At 43.6% G+C, this 15,974-nt stretch overlaps 1 protein-coding gene across 2 annotated transcripts in view; it reads right to left on the reverse strand.

Annotated features, from left to right (window-relative positions):
* Positions 1-2,334, reverse strand: part of SEC22A (SEC22 homolog A, vesicle trafficking protein) — a 47,474-nt gene extending 45,140 nt beyond the window's left edge. The window contains exon 1 of one of the 2 annotated variants that reach the window (XM_033946648.1): positions 2,029-2,334. The gene's annotated coding sequence lies outside the window, so the exon portion shown is untranslated. Of the gene's footprint in view, positions 1-1,771; positions 1,887-2,028 lie in introns of those variants that run through there. The other variant, XM_033946649.1, reaches the window with a different exon arrangement.
* Between the last annotated feature and the right edge of the window lie 13,640 nt (positions 2,335-15,974).

The raw sequence follows: 15,974 nt of genomic DNA on the forward strand, positions 1-15,974 counted from the left end.
CAATTAAGTTCTGGGTTATAAAAAAGAGAAGGTACTCTTGAAGGGATGGGAAATAGAGGGTATTATATTTTGTGTTTATATAACTATGAATATACCTCTTATTTTTTATTTTATATGGCACGTTGGATTGTTGATGTACTACAAAGAAAATCTGATTTAAAAATAATAGCAGACAGCCACACAAAACTTGACATTCAGACTCATCCGAGTTGTACTTAGCTTCAGAGTTTAGCATATTGGCATCTGCAGTATGTTTTGATATACCACTAGGGAACATGTGTACCCGGTATGATTTGATATACCACTAGGGAACATGTTTACCTTAGAGGAAAGGAGAGATGGAGATGATACGATATAGACATTTTAATATTTGATAAGTATTAAAATGCAAGCAATTCTTTTCTAGAGAAGGGAAAGCAGTAGAAGAGAGAACATAAACTGAAGTTGCAGGAGGGTCAATTTAGGAGTATGGTTCGGAAGTATTTTTCACAGAGAGTGTGGTGGAGATAGAGGAGATGAAAACAGTAACAGAATTCAAGAATGCATGGGCTAAACACAAAGGATTCCTATACAGCAGAAATAAATCAAAATAAAATTTAAGTTGTGCTTTGGCAGCAAATCCAGTAGTTGGGAAGTCTGTGATCCAAATTATGGCTAGACAGATCTGGTTGGGATAGAGTGGGCTTCAACAACAATTCTGGTAGTTGAGCATTAAGCCAGACTCCCATGGTCTATGCCCTGAAAATGGCAACGATAGATCAAGTACGCATTTGCTATCGTATCATAAACTAAGAATTTATCTTGTTGGGTATACCATACACATCATTGTCTGCCTTCATATACTATGTTACTATGTAACAGGGCTGGAGAGAGTTAGGCCTTCAATATGAGGGTGAACTGGGGATTAGAAAGGGAAAAGGTAAGGGATACCCAGTACAACCTTTATTTTCATTAGGAATGTATTTTCTAAATTAACATTCATTTAGTTCAATGGGCATTGGACTGATAGACTATAAATTAGAGAAAGACACATAAACAAATTTGTCCCCATCCCTGCAGGAACTCAATTTCCGAGTTCTGTCCTCGTGAGTTTTGTCGCTGTCCCTGTCCCATTCCTGTAAGCCCTGTCTTAACCACACAAGCCTCTAACACTTATGATTTTAAAGTGTTCGAGGCTTGTGCAGACAAGGCCAGAGCTTGCAGGAATGGGGCAAGGGCAGGAAAATAACTCACCAGGATGGGACAGGAAAATGAGTTCCCGTGGGGACAAGGAAAAATTTGTCTCTGTGTCATTCTCTACTATAAATGTCTTAAATAGAAATGTCATCTTAATCTCCATTTATTCAAGGTTGTTATTAAAAATAAATCTTCAAGTTTCATGCTTTCTTGCATTAGCAGTAATTCCATAAGTAGAACTTTTCTGTGCACTGTTCAGCTTAAAGCACATTTTTGGCACAAGTCTAACCTGTTCGGCACATTTTTAGCACAAGTCTACCCTGATTAGTGCAATGGGTTGAGAACCTGGGGTAACTGGGTTCAACTCCTATTGTAGCTCCTTGTGATCCTGGGCAGTTCACTTAACCCTCCATTGCTCCAGGTGAACCCACTAGGGACAGAAAAGTATCCTGCATGTAACATATGGCTGCATCCAGAAAAACACAGCATATCAAATCCATGACCCCAAGCAGAATCAGCTCTGGGAGTTGCCAGCTAAAACCCTAACAAAAAAAATACTGTACATTAAGGACATACATTATATACTGTAAAATACCTGTTTCCACACCCAATAAACTTTCCAACCCTACCCTTGGAATGGTACAAGAATGCATCCAGGGACCCAGGCAACGTCGCAGGTTCCAAGCCCCGCCCCCTTCCTGCAATTCCACAAGAATGCGCGGCTGCCGCCCCCTCCCCCTCTTCACAGCGTTCGCAGACAGGGGGGCCCGGTCTGGCCTTCCCTCCCCGTGAGCCTGCCACCTCTCCCACCGGGCCAACGTGTCACCCCCCCCCCCCTGTCAAAACTCATACCTGAGGCCTCCCTCTGCGGTGAACCGTCCCCTCTGACACCACCTCTCTCCATCGGATGCGTCCCAACGTGCCGGAAACAGGAAGTTGCGTCAGCGGAAGGCGGGGCTGCGGCGAGCGAGGCGTCGGAGGTTCTGCGGGTGCGGAAGCAGTTCCTGCAGCAATCGCACGAGCCCCTCACGAACCCAATGAGGGAGCCGGGCTCCTCCGAGACGCGCGCAACGACGACGGCGGCGGCCTATGCGCGCGCTCCGCTCTGCGCAGCCGCTCTTGCTCGTCTGCCACGTGGAAGGAACAGCAACAGCATCAGAGGGGACCTTCACGTGCAACTAGATTTCTGCACGTGCTGCTCGCCCCCACGCACCAGCCAGAAGATCAGGGCTCCACCTCCGCCGTTTGCAGGATGATAGGACTGAGGAGTTGCTGCTCAGTGCTAGTGTACTGTGCCTTATCACCAAAGCAGTAAGGTGCCCTAGCTAGCACATCACCATCTCACCTCGTTACATGTTCACCAGTACAAGCAGCATCTTCCATAGATGCTGCCCGAGTCAGGAAAAAAATTCGATTCGATTCAATTTTCCGATCCCAATGGATGGTTTTATTCCCCCCCCCCCCCCAAATATGGTGGGTTTATTTTATACTAGGGACATCCAAATTACCAAATAGTGATAAACTAACAGCTCTATCACTGATCACCTTAAATAGATAATAATAAATGAGATATATAATAAAATTACACTATCAAACTGGCTTCAAAATGTGCTATTAAGTGGATGCTCAGACCCAGGGTCTGAGAGTATGACAGCAGTTTAGAATTTAAGAATGTACCTGGAGCAGTTGCAGAGCTGAATTTTTGCCACCATGCAATACAAAGAAGTAACAATCTTCTTATCTATGTAGTGGGTTTAGGTGTAATGAGAATAATAATAATAACTTTATTCTTGTATACCGCAATACCATGGAAGTTCAATGCAGTTAACAGATGAAGAGACTGTACATTTACAGCGATGTTACATACATGACAGAGATGAGGCATAAAGGAGTTACAAAACAGGGCATTTAGTTAAACTAAGCGATCAGATTTGTTAGGCCATTAAGTAGCTTGACAAGATCGGAGGAGTCGGGGAGTCCAAGGGCATATCGAAGGTCGGTGTAGGGGGCGAGGGAGAAAGGGTGGGGAGGAGTCAGAGGAATTTGTCAAAGAGATAGGTTTTGATTGACTTCCTGAACATTTGGTAGGAAGGGAAATTAGAAATGGGGGCGGTTAGGCATTTGTTCCATTTGGAATGCTAGGGATCTGTCAAGGAATCTTTTGTGGAGGCAGCCTTTTAAGGATGGAAAGGTAAACAGGCAAGCGTTTCGTGTGCGAGAGGGGCCTGCAATTTCAAGGTGCTCAGACAGATAAATTGGGGAAGAGCCTGTTAAGAGGCAGAGACAATGAACATGCTATGATGGACTCATTTGCAACTGGCTCCGTGAAAAATCACTAGAGTTCAGGTTGTGGGTCTGAGCATTCACTTAATAGCACTTTTTGAAGCCAGTTTGATAATGAGGATTTACTTTATAGTCTCTTCACCCCCCCCCCCCCCCTTTGCCCTCTCCTACCCACATTGGCGCTGTGGTATAAACAAACTAAAAAGACTTTTCCTCTCTCTGTTAAATCCTAGCTCACACTCATGGTCTAATACCAGCTCTGGCAGGATACATATTGTAATCACAAAACAGAAAATAAAATTATTTTTTCTACCTTTTGGTGTCCGGTCATTATTCAAATCATTTTGGTCCCAGGCACTGGTTGTCTTCTGATAACTCACTTGCCAGGGTCTCCTTTCTCCATGCTAACCTTCCATCTCTGTCCTCCTCTTCTGTCCACTGGAGGTCTGACATCTTTCCTTTTTTTCGGCTCCATCCCTGCACCTGCAGCGATGAACCCCCCACCCTCCCTGAAACCACCATCTCTCCTTTTCTCAACTACCCTTTCACCCAGCATCTTTCCCTCTTCCCAAATACTCTCTTATCCAGTATCCATCCCTTGTGTCCACCTTCTCTTCCTTTCTGTTCCTTCCTTCCCTCCCTCGCCTCTGTTTTTAGACCCATTATTTCATCCCTTTCCTCCCCCAGGTCCGGTATATGCACATCTCTTTGAACTCCCCCCTTTCCCTCCCTCCATATATTTCTACACCAGGGCCAGCCGCCTCCCCCGCGACGGCCCATTACAACATCCTCCTGCTTTGGCCCTGGCCTCCCAGTCTTACCTTTAGCTAATTACAGCAGCCTGCAGAGAGGATCACTGGTGCTGTAGCGATCCTTGCAGACTGCCCTCAGCCTCCGCAGCACATTCCCTCTGCTGCGGTCCCACCCCTCCTCTGACGACGGGCAGGACCGTGGCAGAGGGAACATGTTGCTGAGGACGACGGCAGCCTGCGGTAATTTGGGTAAGAGCGGGAGGCAATGAGGAAGCCGGAGGACACTGCAGGACTTCCTGACTGACCCTCATCCCCTAAAGCAGGAGCAGCAGTGAACGGCCAGCAAGAGGCAGCGCTACTGCTCCTGCTTTAGGAGACCTGAAGGCACAGGAAGAAGGGTTGGTCACCGAATTGGGAGGCCGATTTTTTTTTTTTTTTAAATTGAATCAATTCACCTGAAGTGAACTGATTCGAATTGAAAATCAGACAGCACTACCCCATGCTGTTTGCCCTGTTCTCAGCTCCCTTCTGACATCATTTTCTAGTCATGGTAGAGTTGCCAGATGGCAAAAAAATTTCAAGCCTAACTTGTGTCACAGTAGCCCAAACAATTGCCACTGGAAATGCCTAATTTGTCATACAAATACAAACTGTTTATTTACACACTACACATATCCCAAACAGTCCATAATGGTGTACAAAAGACCAAAACTCAAATACAAAACATTCAGGAAAAACAAGCACTTAATATAAAAGTCCGTCCCAAAATTAAAAGCTCTTCAAACTTTTGGACATAACAGGCCAGATTCTGTATAGGACGCGGCTTTAGAGAAACACACGGGCGTCCTATATAGAATAGTGTCTGTCCTCATGGACAGACGCCTAAGCCTGCCTAACCACCACTATTCTATAACTGGCGTCTATGTCACAGGTTTCTGGAGGTCAATTTGGGTACAAATAAATCTTATTCTTTGATTCCTCTATTCCTTTATCTTATGAAGTCAATTTGTGGTACGTTTTTACAGGTAAAGCCTGTTTTGGATAAATATAAAAGCCGTCTTATTGATCATGACAGGAATAGCCATCCAAATGATCATGAAAAACTGGAAATGTGATGACAGACTCAATTACACATTCTGGTGGACAAATGTCTAACACATATAAATATGAAAGAATACATGCAGAATGTTCGGGTTTTAGTAACGTATTTAATAAAGTATGGAGCCCATTTACTGAATTTGTTAACATACAATAATAGTAATGTATTTTTTTCTTTCTTAGATTTCCTTGCACATCCAGGGTGGGGGGAAGGGAGGGAGGGGTTTCTTGAAGATTAAAAATTATTTAATTATAATGTTGTAATACATAATATGATTTGATATAATAATAATTGGGAGAAGGGGGAAAATGATTGTTTTCTTTAATATTTGTGTGAAAATGGTGCATTTTATGTAATCTTTTTATGTTATATTATTTGTAATGCGCTGTCAAAGATGGAAAATTAATAAAGATTTATAAAAAGAAAAAAAAATACCAGGTGCTGGTTAGAGAATCGGGTTGCCGCTTAGCTGATCACAGCAAGGGAATCTCGATGACTAGCAGGAGGGAAGCCCAGTCCCTCCTGCTGGAACCCCAACCCTCCTTGAATGTCCATGGCAGAAGTGTCCTGTTCCTCCTGCCACTACTCCTCCCCCCCCAGACATCCCTACTGCTGTACATCCCCCCCCCCCCCAAGACAGGAAGGATGCCCAGTCCATTCACTTAGGTCCCAGAGTCCCTTTTCTGCTTTTCTTTAGTTTTTGTAATTGTCTTCCTAGGATCACCTATTTTACATTTTGTCCGCAACTGTCCAGCATCTGTCCCCTCCCATCTCGATCCTGAGCTTCCCACCTCACCTCTGTGTTCCTCTCCATTCCTCTGCTTCCATCATACCTCTGTCAGAATCACACCTTTTCAAGCAATGTCCCTGTTTCCAGCATCAAGCATTCTTCTCCATGTCTGTCCCTCTTTGTGCCCACCATGACTTCAGTGTCCCTCTATTTTCACTCAGTCCACATCTAAACTCTCTTCTTGATTTCATGTTCTTCTTGCTGTGTTGGATCTTCCACTCCTGAGCCTGTATCTCTCCTTTACCCCATCATCTGCATCTCTCACTCATCCCTCTCTCTCATGCCTGTACCCCTTCCCAGTCAGCATCTCATCCCTGTACCCCCAGCCAGCATCTCTCTCATCTCTGCACACCCCAGCAAGCTGTATACCCCCCCCAGTCAGCATCTCATCTCTGTACTCCCCACCCCACACAAATGTCTGCCTGAAAATGTAGAGCCTATAAAATGACAAATCCACTGCATTGAGTAGCTTTAAAACACATACTAGTTTGCTGTGTGCTCAGATCTGAAACCTACTGAAAGATGTAGGTGGCAATACCAGAGTGAGGCTTGGCTGTTCCCACCAGACTGGTCTCGAGTCATGAATTTTCATTGGTTCAGCTGGGGCACAATGGACCAAGCACAAATGACTTCAGAGTTCCCAAGGTCATTTGTGATTGGCCCGTTGTGCTGCAGCAGAACCAATGAAAAAAAAAAAAACCCAGAACCATTACCTGCCTAAAATAGCCCGTTACAGGAAAAAAAAAAAAAATAACCCCATAAACTTGCCTCTTGCCCAAGCCCTTTATGTCCCGCCGTCAGGCAGGAAAACCGCCCAACTGGCAACACCGAGTCATGGGACCAGGACGTGATGTCGGAAGGGAACTGAGGCCAGCTCCAGCAGCAGATCGAAGATGCTGCTGGCGCCAGCAAACATTTTAAGAGGTACTCATAGGGGTGGAGTGGGGCACCCAAGAAGTGGGGACTCACAGTGCAGCAATGCCAGGCACCAGCTTCCCTCAATATGCCACTAAATGTTCCTATGCTCAAAAACTTGCCCTGCAAGTAAGATTGCTTGTAGCCAGTTTTACTTGCAAGCTAGCCCAGCCTCAGATGCACAAAAGGGTTCTCAGGGTCTCTACCAATCATGTAGCAGCTACCAATAACCCTATGCAAATGCATTACAAGGAGCTTATTAGTATTAAAATTAGCATTCTGTAATGCATAGCAGGGAACAACCACCTCTTATGCTGCAGAATTTTCAGGCAGAGCTGGAGCTGTCAGTAAATTGATTTTAGCTTGAAGGGGAGGGCGGGGGGGGGTGTGACCTGTGCCTAACAGCTGTGTCCTGACATTGGGTGTGGGACACATACACAAAACAGCTGCATCAAAACAGAAACTGGCAATACAATCCCTGCACTGTATTGGACCTGGTAACAAGAGCAGCACCTACTGCTCAGCTCCTGTGCTCTGCCACAGTACCCAGCACAAATACAAGGGGGTGGTGAAGAGTTCTCAGCCTAACCAACTTCCTAAATTCTGAGTGTTATTTTGTCACTAGCTAAAAAGAGTGTTATTTTATTTTGAAAAGTGCCAATTTGCAGAATCGTAATGCTATGTTTTTGACAGTTTCAGATCATTGATTGAACCATGTCAATGAAAAGTGTGGAATTTTCAAGTATGGAACTCCAAGCTGTCATGAAGTTCCTATTCCTGCAGAAGAAAACTTCAAAGGAAATCCATGAATATGATGCAAACAATAAGTGACAAATGCCCATCATATTTCACAGTGAAGAAGTGGTATGTAAACTTTCAGCATGGACATTTCAAGACTGAAGATGTAGCAAGGTCTGGGAGGCCTCACATGTTGTCAGCTTCTGAATTTGTTAACCATGTCATTGGCCTGATCTTGGCAGATCATCAAATATCAGCTAAAGCAATTGCTGAGATACTACAAATATTCAGGGAACGTGCTGGATGTATAATCCATGAGCAGCTGGGTATGCAGAACCTGTCAGCCAAATGGATGCTCAGATGCTGATGAGAACCGTCGAGTAGACACATCCAAGTTGATTTTACAGCATTTTCAGTGATCTTGTGCCAACCTTTTGGACAACTAGTTACTGTTGATGAAACATGGTTACACCACTATGAGACCTCCCCCCTCCCCAGAAAAGAGACGGGAGTACAGCTCGACATTTTCCATATCGATTGTATTTCTCCCTCTCTTCCTATTCGTGTCCAGGGGCTTTTCAGTCCATTTTACCTAGTACGTATTTGTTGTCAGTCTTGTAGTTTTTTATTGTTTAATCAATAATAGATGTTTTCATTATAGAAATGTATGTTTTATTTGTTAAATTTTTGTTTAAATGTTAATTTAAAATTTTGTTCAGCTAAAAGGGCGAACAGAATGCTAGGAATGATTAAGAAGGGGATCATTAACAGATCAAAGAAGGTTATCGTGCTGCTGTACCGGGCCATGGTACGCTCTCACCTGCAATACTGCGTCCAGCACTGGTCGCCGTACATGAAGGACACAGTACTACTTGAAAGGGTCCAGAGAAGAGCGACTAAAATGGTTAAGGGGCTGGAGGAGTTGCCGTACAGTGAGAGATTAGAGAAACTGGGCCTCTTCTCCCTTGAAAAGAGGGGACATGATCAAAACATTCAAGATAATGAAGGCAATAGACTTAGTAGATAAAGACAGGTTGTTTACCCTCTCCAAGGTAGAGAGGGCACTCTCTAGAGTTAAAAGGGGATTGATTCCTTAGAAACGTAAGGAAGTTCTTCTTCACCCAGAGAGTGGTAGAAAACTGGAACACTCTTCCGGAGGCTGTTATAGGTGAAAACACCCTCCAGGGATTCAAGACAAAGTTAGACAAGTTCCTGCTGAACCAGAACATACACAGGTAAGACAAGTCTCACTTAGGGCTTAGTCAAAAAGGCTGAACTACCATAAAACATCCTTTAAAGGACGATTATGGTTCAAATGCATCTTTAAAGAGAAAAGTTTTTTAACTGGATTTAAACTTATCAAGTGAGGCATTTTCTCTTAAGTGGCTTGGGGCAGCGTTCCAAAGCGAGGGGGCCGTGACAGAAAAGATGCTGGTTCTCATAGTATTGATGTGTCTAAGTGATGGAATATCAAGTAAATTTTGGTTAGCAGATCGGAAGGAACATTGAGAAGAATGAGGGATTAAGAGCCTGTTTATAAATTCAGGTTTACCTGTGGTCTTAGTTTTAAAGGTCAACATGATCTTATAGGTAATTTGGTATTCAGTCTACAGCCAGTGAGCTTTGATCAGAAGAGGAGCGACATGGTCATATTTGCTAGCATTAAAAGTGATTTTTATGGTAGTGTTGTGTACGATTTGAAGACACCTTATTTCTTTCTTGGTGATGCCTTTATAAAGTGCATTACTGTAATCTAGACATGAGATAACCAATGAATGTACAAGAGTGTTAAGAGAAGACTGATCTAGTAATAAGATACCCATGGTTCATTTCATTTGTTATTAATTTAATTTTTTGTAAACCGAATTGAACTTCAAGGTTATGCAGTCTAGAAATCCAATGTTATGTTATGTTACATTGTCTGGTCTTCTTGTACATCTTCCTCTGAACTGCTTCAAGTATTTTTATATGACCAGTATGGTATATGTCTGTGCCAGAAGTATAAGAGGAGGCTTAAACGTTCAGTGTAAAAGTCCTACCAATAGCCAGTATTTTACATAGAAAAATAATCTCAGCGGAAAAGGACCACAAAACAAAGGAACAAGATCCAGGTAGTTGTAATGAATGCTCATAGCAGCTCAGCTGTAACCATAAACAAACAGAAGGAAGCAGAGTCAATTTTAAAAAGCATTCTCTGTTTGAGATGGTTAGGCAAAGAGCCAGCTGCATTCATTTCTGCATTGGGTTTCTGGTTTAAACTGGAAGCACCTTCTTGCTGTTATCTTAACAACAAGACGGCATCACAGAATTAGAAACCAGTCTATTCAGAACGTCCCTTTTGTTTCATTTGCAGAATTTGATTATAGTTCTCTTTACTCAGTGGTTGAGGGAAAACTGTGCTATTTTCCCCAGCTTCTGCCCAAGACTTATTTGTATAGCAAATTAAATTTTCTCACTTTAGTAAGAACCAAACCCTCTCTTATCAAAGGGGAGACATATTCTAACACAAAAGTACCACCTGCAATCAATTTCTGTAACTATTTTTGACTTTTTAATTCAATGTGCAGACCAAACAAACTGTGTGCAGTTAAAAAACATCTGGGCTTTTGCTTTGTTTGCTCCAGTTAAAAAACAAAAAAATACCAACTGCTTTTCACAACTAGCAAAGAAATTAAAGATTACCTTCTGTAATTTACCAAATTCATACGGTATGAATGGGCAGACTGGCTGGAGCAAGTAATCCTTTTTTGCTGCATCATCCTTGATTCTACCGTATATACTCTAATATAAACTGATCCGAATATAAACCAAGGTAACATTTTTCCCCCAACAAAGGAGGAAAAAAGGTTAACTTGAATATAAACTGAGGATAGAAATTTGGGAATGTGTCATTTGTCATCCCCACCAGAACACCTGCCCTCAGTCACACATGCAGAAAACAGAAAAATACAAATACAAACCCACAAACTAAAAGTACTATTGTATACAAACAAAACCCTAACCCTAATATGCCAGACTCTGCACACAGTACACCACAAGAGAAATAGAAAGAAATGCATTTCTTCCTGAACAGTTCAAAATATAAAAACAATAGATGTAAATTTTCAAAATTGATATATTTCAATTAGAGAATGACACGGTGACAAATTCATCACCGTTCCCATCCCTGTGGATAACCGCGGGAAATAATCCCATGTCATTTTTTAGTGTCTATTTCAGCCTCAGTCCTTCTACACCAGCATTCTTCAGAGCAAAGCTTGAGGGTCAGTGGTTGTGGCCATTCATACTCTGATTCTTATGTGAGCCAAGGATAATGAAGCCATTGTGATATCACTGATGTGATTGGCTCTTAGGCACTGGTGGAATGAGGCATTATGACATCACAATATCTGCTCTGGATACCAGAGACTGTCATTCTGTAGTGTCTGTTTCAACCTCAGTTCTTCTACACCAGCATTCTTCAGAGCAAAGCTTGCGGGTCAGTGGTTGTGGCCATTGATACTCTGATTCTTCTCTCTCTCCTTAAAGAATGACATGAAGATGGTTTCCCGCGGTTATCCGCGGGGACGGGAACGTGATGAATTTTGTCACTGTGTCATTCTCTAATTTCAATCACTAAATTGAAAAGAAAAACATTTATCCTACCTTTGTTATATGGCGATTTAATTTTTCTGGCCATCTTGTTCCATCTATGCTCTTAACTCTGTTTCCAAGGCCTCCTTATACATTTGCTGTTTCTTTCCTCTCCTTCACTTTTTGCATTACATCCTTTCTTTGGCACTGATTTTCATATTCAGTTTTCTTCCATTTTTCTGCCTCCATCTCAAATCTATCTTTCCAACTCTTCCCCTTCCATCCGTCCATGTGCACCATCTCTTCCTCTTCCCTCCATCCATGTGTCCCATCTCTTCCCCTTCCCACCATCCATGTGCCACCATCTCCTTCCTCTTGCTGCCTGCGGCCTCCCCTTGCTGTGGTCCACCCAAGCAGAAACAAGAAGTTGCTTCAGAGGGCAAAAGAAAAGTACCGAGATGGCCATCGTCTTAGCTACTCCTATCCTCCACTACCCACTCCCTCCTGCCCTAGACTGACATCACACTTAGTCCCAATGCTCCGGAAGCTGATGCCAACGCTCTGTGCCGGGCTGAAGGGCCTTGAGCGTCTGCGCATGCTCAAGGCCTGAGAGGGCGGGAGCTAGCAGGTCTTGACCATGCGCAGATTTTCATAGCTCTTCAGTACAACACAAAACATAGGCTTCAGCTTCTGGAGCGAAGCCTGTCTGGGCAGGGGAGAACGGGTAGTAGAAGATAGGAGTGCAATTCTTGGGGGGGGGGGGGAAGAGGAGGAAATAGCAATGATTGTCAGGGGATAGCAGTAGGACCATATCACCAAAGATGGTGATGTGGTCTAATGGAGTAAGTGAGTGGCTTAAGGTTTTTGCACTTACAGTAACCCCGACCCTGAAGAAGTATGAAACGCGTCGGAAGGGGACTGGTGCAGCAACGACTTTGACTAAGCTAAGTCTTTGTTATAAAGTGAAATAATATTTATGTAACCAACGGATGAAAAGATGAAATATAGTTAAACACTTTTTCACTTTTAAAGTATTAAATTTATTAAATTATAGCACTAATGAAATTAATAAGAATATATACCGATGAAAAGGGGAACTTGTGAGAAGTGCTGCCACACTGATCTACTTGATCTCACTGATTGGATGGTATTCTGAAGATCCCCGGTGTGTTCAAAAGAATGTTTACGATAGCTTAATTTGTATCATAGCTAATGGTAACTTTAGTGCATGGCCATTAATACAAAATATAGAAAGTAGATCATTTTAAGGCTGTGGTAAAAAAAAAAAATGGCCTTAGCAAATATCCCTCTACTTACCAAACTTCTAGAAACCATAGTTGCTACCCAGCTCTCCTCCTATCTCGAGAGATTCTCCATTCTTCACCCCTACCAACATGGCTTCAGACCCTGCTTTAGCACTGAATCCCTCCTAGTTTCCCTAATTTCAAAGGTACAACAACTACACTCACGTAACAAATTCGCTGTCCTACTACAATTCGATCTTTCCGCTGCTTTTGATGTCGTCCATCACGACATACTACTTTACCAACTTTCCGAGATTGGAATCGACTCCACCGTCCTAATGTGGTTCTCAAACTTCTTACGCTCCCGTTCCTACACCGTCAACACAAATGGCACCATGTCCACTCCTTGGACTCCATCTTGCGGTGTCCCTCAAGGATCACCCCTTTCCCCTATTCTCTTTAACATCTACATGTCCTCCCTGAAACTCTTTCAACTATCCCCCCTGGAAACAATCTACACTTATGCAGATGACATCGTTGTCCTCCTTGAGACTGACCAGAACCTCACCAACCTCCACGAAAACATTACAGCTTGCATAATGAGACTCCGTGCCTGGTCCCTCTCGGTGCAGATGAAACTAAACGAATCTAAAACAAAACTACTCTGGCTCGGCCCAAAATTCTAACACCTGCCCACACTTTTCACACTATCCACAGGCGATACACTACAGCTCGAGTTCTCATGCAAGGTCCTTGGTATCACTATCGATTCCTCTCTCTCCCTCAATGACCACCTCAACTCCTTGGCAAAATCATGCTTTTTCAGCCTTCACATGCTGAGGAAAACTAGATCCTACTTCAGCCAACAACACTTTGCCATCCTTGTCCAATCCATCATCCTCTCCAAACTAGATTACTGCAACGCCATCTACTTAAATCTATCAAAAAAAAGTATTCTAAGACTCCAGCTAATCCAGAATACTGCAGCCAAACTGATCTTCTCAAAACGCAAGTCTGACCATGCCTCCCCACTCCTTGCCAAACTTCATTGGCTCCCAATAATCTCCAGAATCCATTTCAAATGTTCCTGCCTGGCTTTCAAGATCATTCACGGAATCCTGCCTCCTCTTATCCCACTGTCTTTCAACTCCTCCAGTCCCGACTCCTCCAGAACTGCCCAAAGGTTTAAACTAGCCTTCCCCTCTTCACGTGGCATCCACTATTCAGGCAAACTGGGAAAATCCCTTCTCTTCAAAATCACAGGTCTTTGGAACAACCTCACCACCCCGCTGCGGAACCTGAGCTCCCTTCAGTTATTCCGCAAACAACTGAAAACCTGGCTTTTCAGCAAATTGTAGCTCTATCCTTCTCCCCTTTCTCTCCCCCCTTCTACACATAAGTTCATGTAATCCTTTTTCTTCTTCTCTACCCACTATTTTAAGTTCTTGTAAACCGTGTCGAGCTCCATTCTCATGGAGATGATGCGGTATATAAACTTAAGGTTTAGATTAGATTAGATTAGATTAGCATGTGGCACCCACTTAAGGCCACAGCTTATTAAAAGGAATACTAAGTGCCTTCTCTACCCTAAAAAGTGACGATGCTCTAGGACAGGGGTGTCAAAATCCCTCTTCGAGGGCCGCAATCCAGTCAGGTTTTCAGGATTTGCTCAATGAATATGCATGAGATCTATTTGCATGCACTGCTTTCATTGTATGCTAATAGATCTCAAGCATATTCATTGGGGAAATCCTGAAAACCCGACTGGATTGCAGCCCCCGAGGAGGGACTTTGACACCCCTGCTCTAGGAATAAAATCTGGAGTGAGATCAGGAAATAAATGGTTTACTGTGTGTTCTGCAGGGTAACCTGTTACACTGACTGAAACACCCACTCACCCAAAGAATAACCCTGAATAATCCTGCCTTTGCTTTGGAAAATGAGGATGTTCCAGGAATGGAATGAATTTTGTAAAGATAAGCGACACCCCATTCACTTAGTTTAGCATTTATTGCTTATATCAGGGGTGCCCAATATGTCAATTGCGATCGACCGGTAGATCGGGAAGGCAATGCGAGTCAATCGCGGAGCCCATCCCAGGCTCCGTGATACTCATGTTGCCGTCCCGATCTACTGGGCCGATCAGCCTTCCTCTCTCCGACATCTCCCACTGCCACCCCAAGCTCTCCCTGTAGAACATAAGAACATAAGACTTGCCTCTGTCGGGTCAGACCGGAGGTCCATCGTGCCCGGCAGTCCACTCACGCGGCGGCCCCTCAGATCCAGGACCTGATAGTGCTCCTACCCTAAAACTCTCATACGCTTTTCGCTTATGAAAAGAAGCGTCGGACTGACCAGCATTCCTCTCCCCGATGTCAATTCTGACGTCGGAGAGGAAGTTCTGGGCCAGCCAATTGCTGCCTGGCTGGCCTGGAACTTCCTCTCCGACGTCAAAATTGATGTTGGGGAGCAGAATGCAGGTCAGCGCGACGCTTCTGCAGGGAGAGCTTGGGGCGGCGGTGGCTTGGAGGCCTGTTCCCCAATGGCGATGGCGGCAAACCTAGTGGCTTGGGGGACAGCAAGGAGAAAGAAAGAAAGGGGGCAGGCAGGGAGACAGAAAGAAGGGGGGAAGGGAGACAAATAAAGAAGGAAACAGAAAGAAAGGGGAACAGTGAGATAGAAAGAAAGGAGGCATGTAGAGAGAAAGAAAGGAAGGGAGGCAAGGAGACAGAAAGAAAAAGTTGGGGGAGGGAATGAGGTCTGGAGGAGAGGAAACATACAGGAGGCTGAAAGAAGAGAAGAAATATTGGATGCACAGTTAGAAGAAGAAAGTACAACCAGAGACTCATGAAATCACCAGACAACAAAGGTAGGAAAAATGATTTTATTTTCAATTTAATGATCAAAATGTGTCCATTTTGAGAATTTGTCTGCCTATGAGCGTCGAGAGCAGCGCGGGGCATTCAGTGCAGCTCCCTGTGCTAAAAATGCTATTGTGGTTTAGTAAAAAGGGAGGGGGTATATTTGTCTATTTTTATATGGTTGTTACTGAGGTGACATTGCATAGAGTCATCTGCCTTGACATCTTTGAAAAAACCCTGGAATATGAATGATAATTAATTTTCTCTGCCTTTGTGTGCTTTGTGGGTTTTTAAAAAAATTTTTTTTATTGTTGGTAGATCATTTTGAATTGATCATTTTAAAAGCAGCTCGCAAACCCAAAAGGGGTGGACACCCCTAGCCTAGAGAATGTCAAAAGAGCTAACACCCCCACCATTTCTGGGAGACTCCATTATTAGATGAATCATAGTTCAAGAGACAGAAGAATGTTAAATGCCTCCCTGGATTCTCAACTAGCAGGAAACACAAATCAAACTGTTAGTGACATCAGAGAATTATAACAC

The sequence above is a fragment of the Geotrypetes seraphini genome, chromosome 5 (genome assembly GCF_902459505.1).
Source record: "Geotrypetes seraphini chromosome 5, aGeoSer1.1, whole genome shotgun sequence".
Taxonomy (NCBI): Eukaryota; Metazoa; Chordata; class Amphibia; order Gymnophiona; family Dermophiidae; genus Geotrypetes; species Geotrypetes seraphini.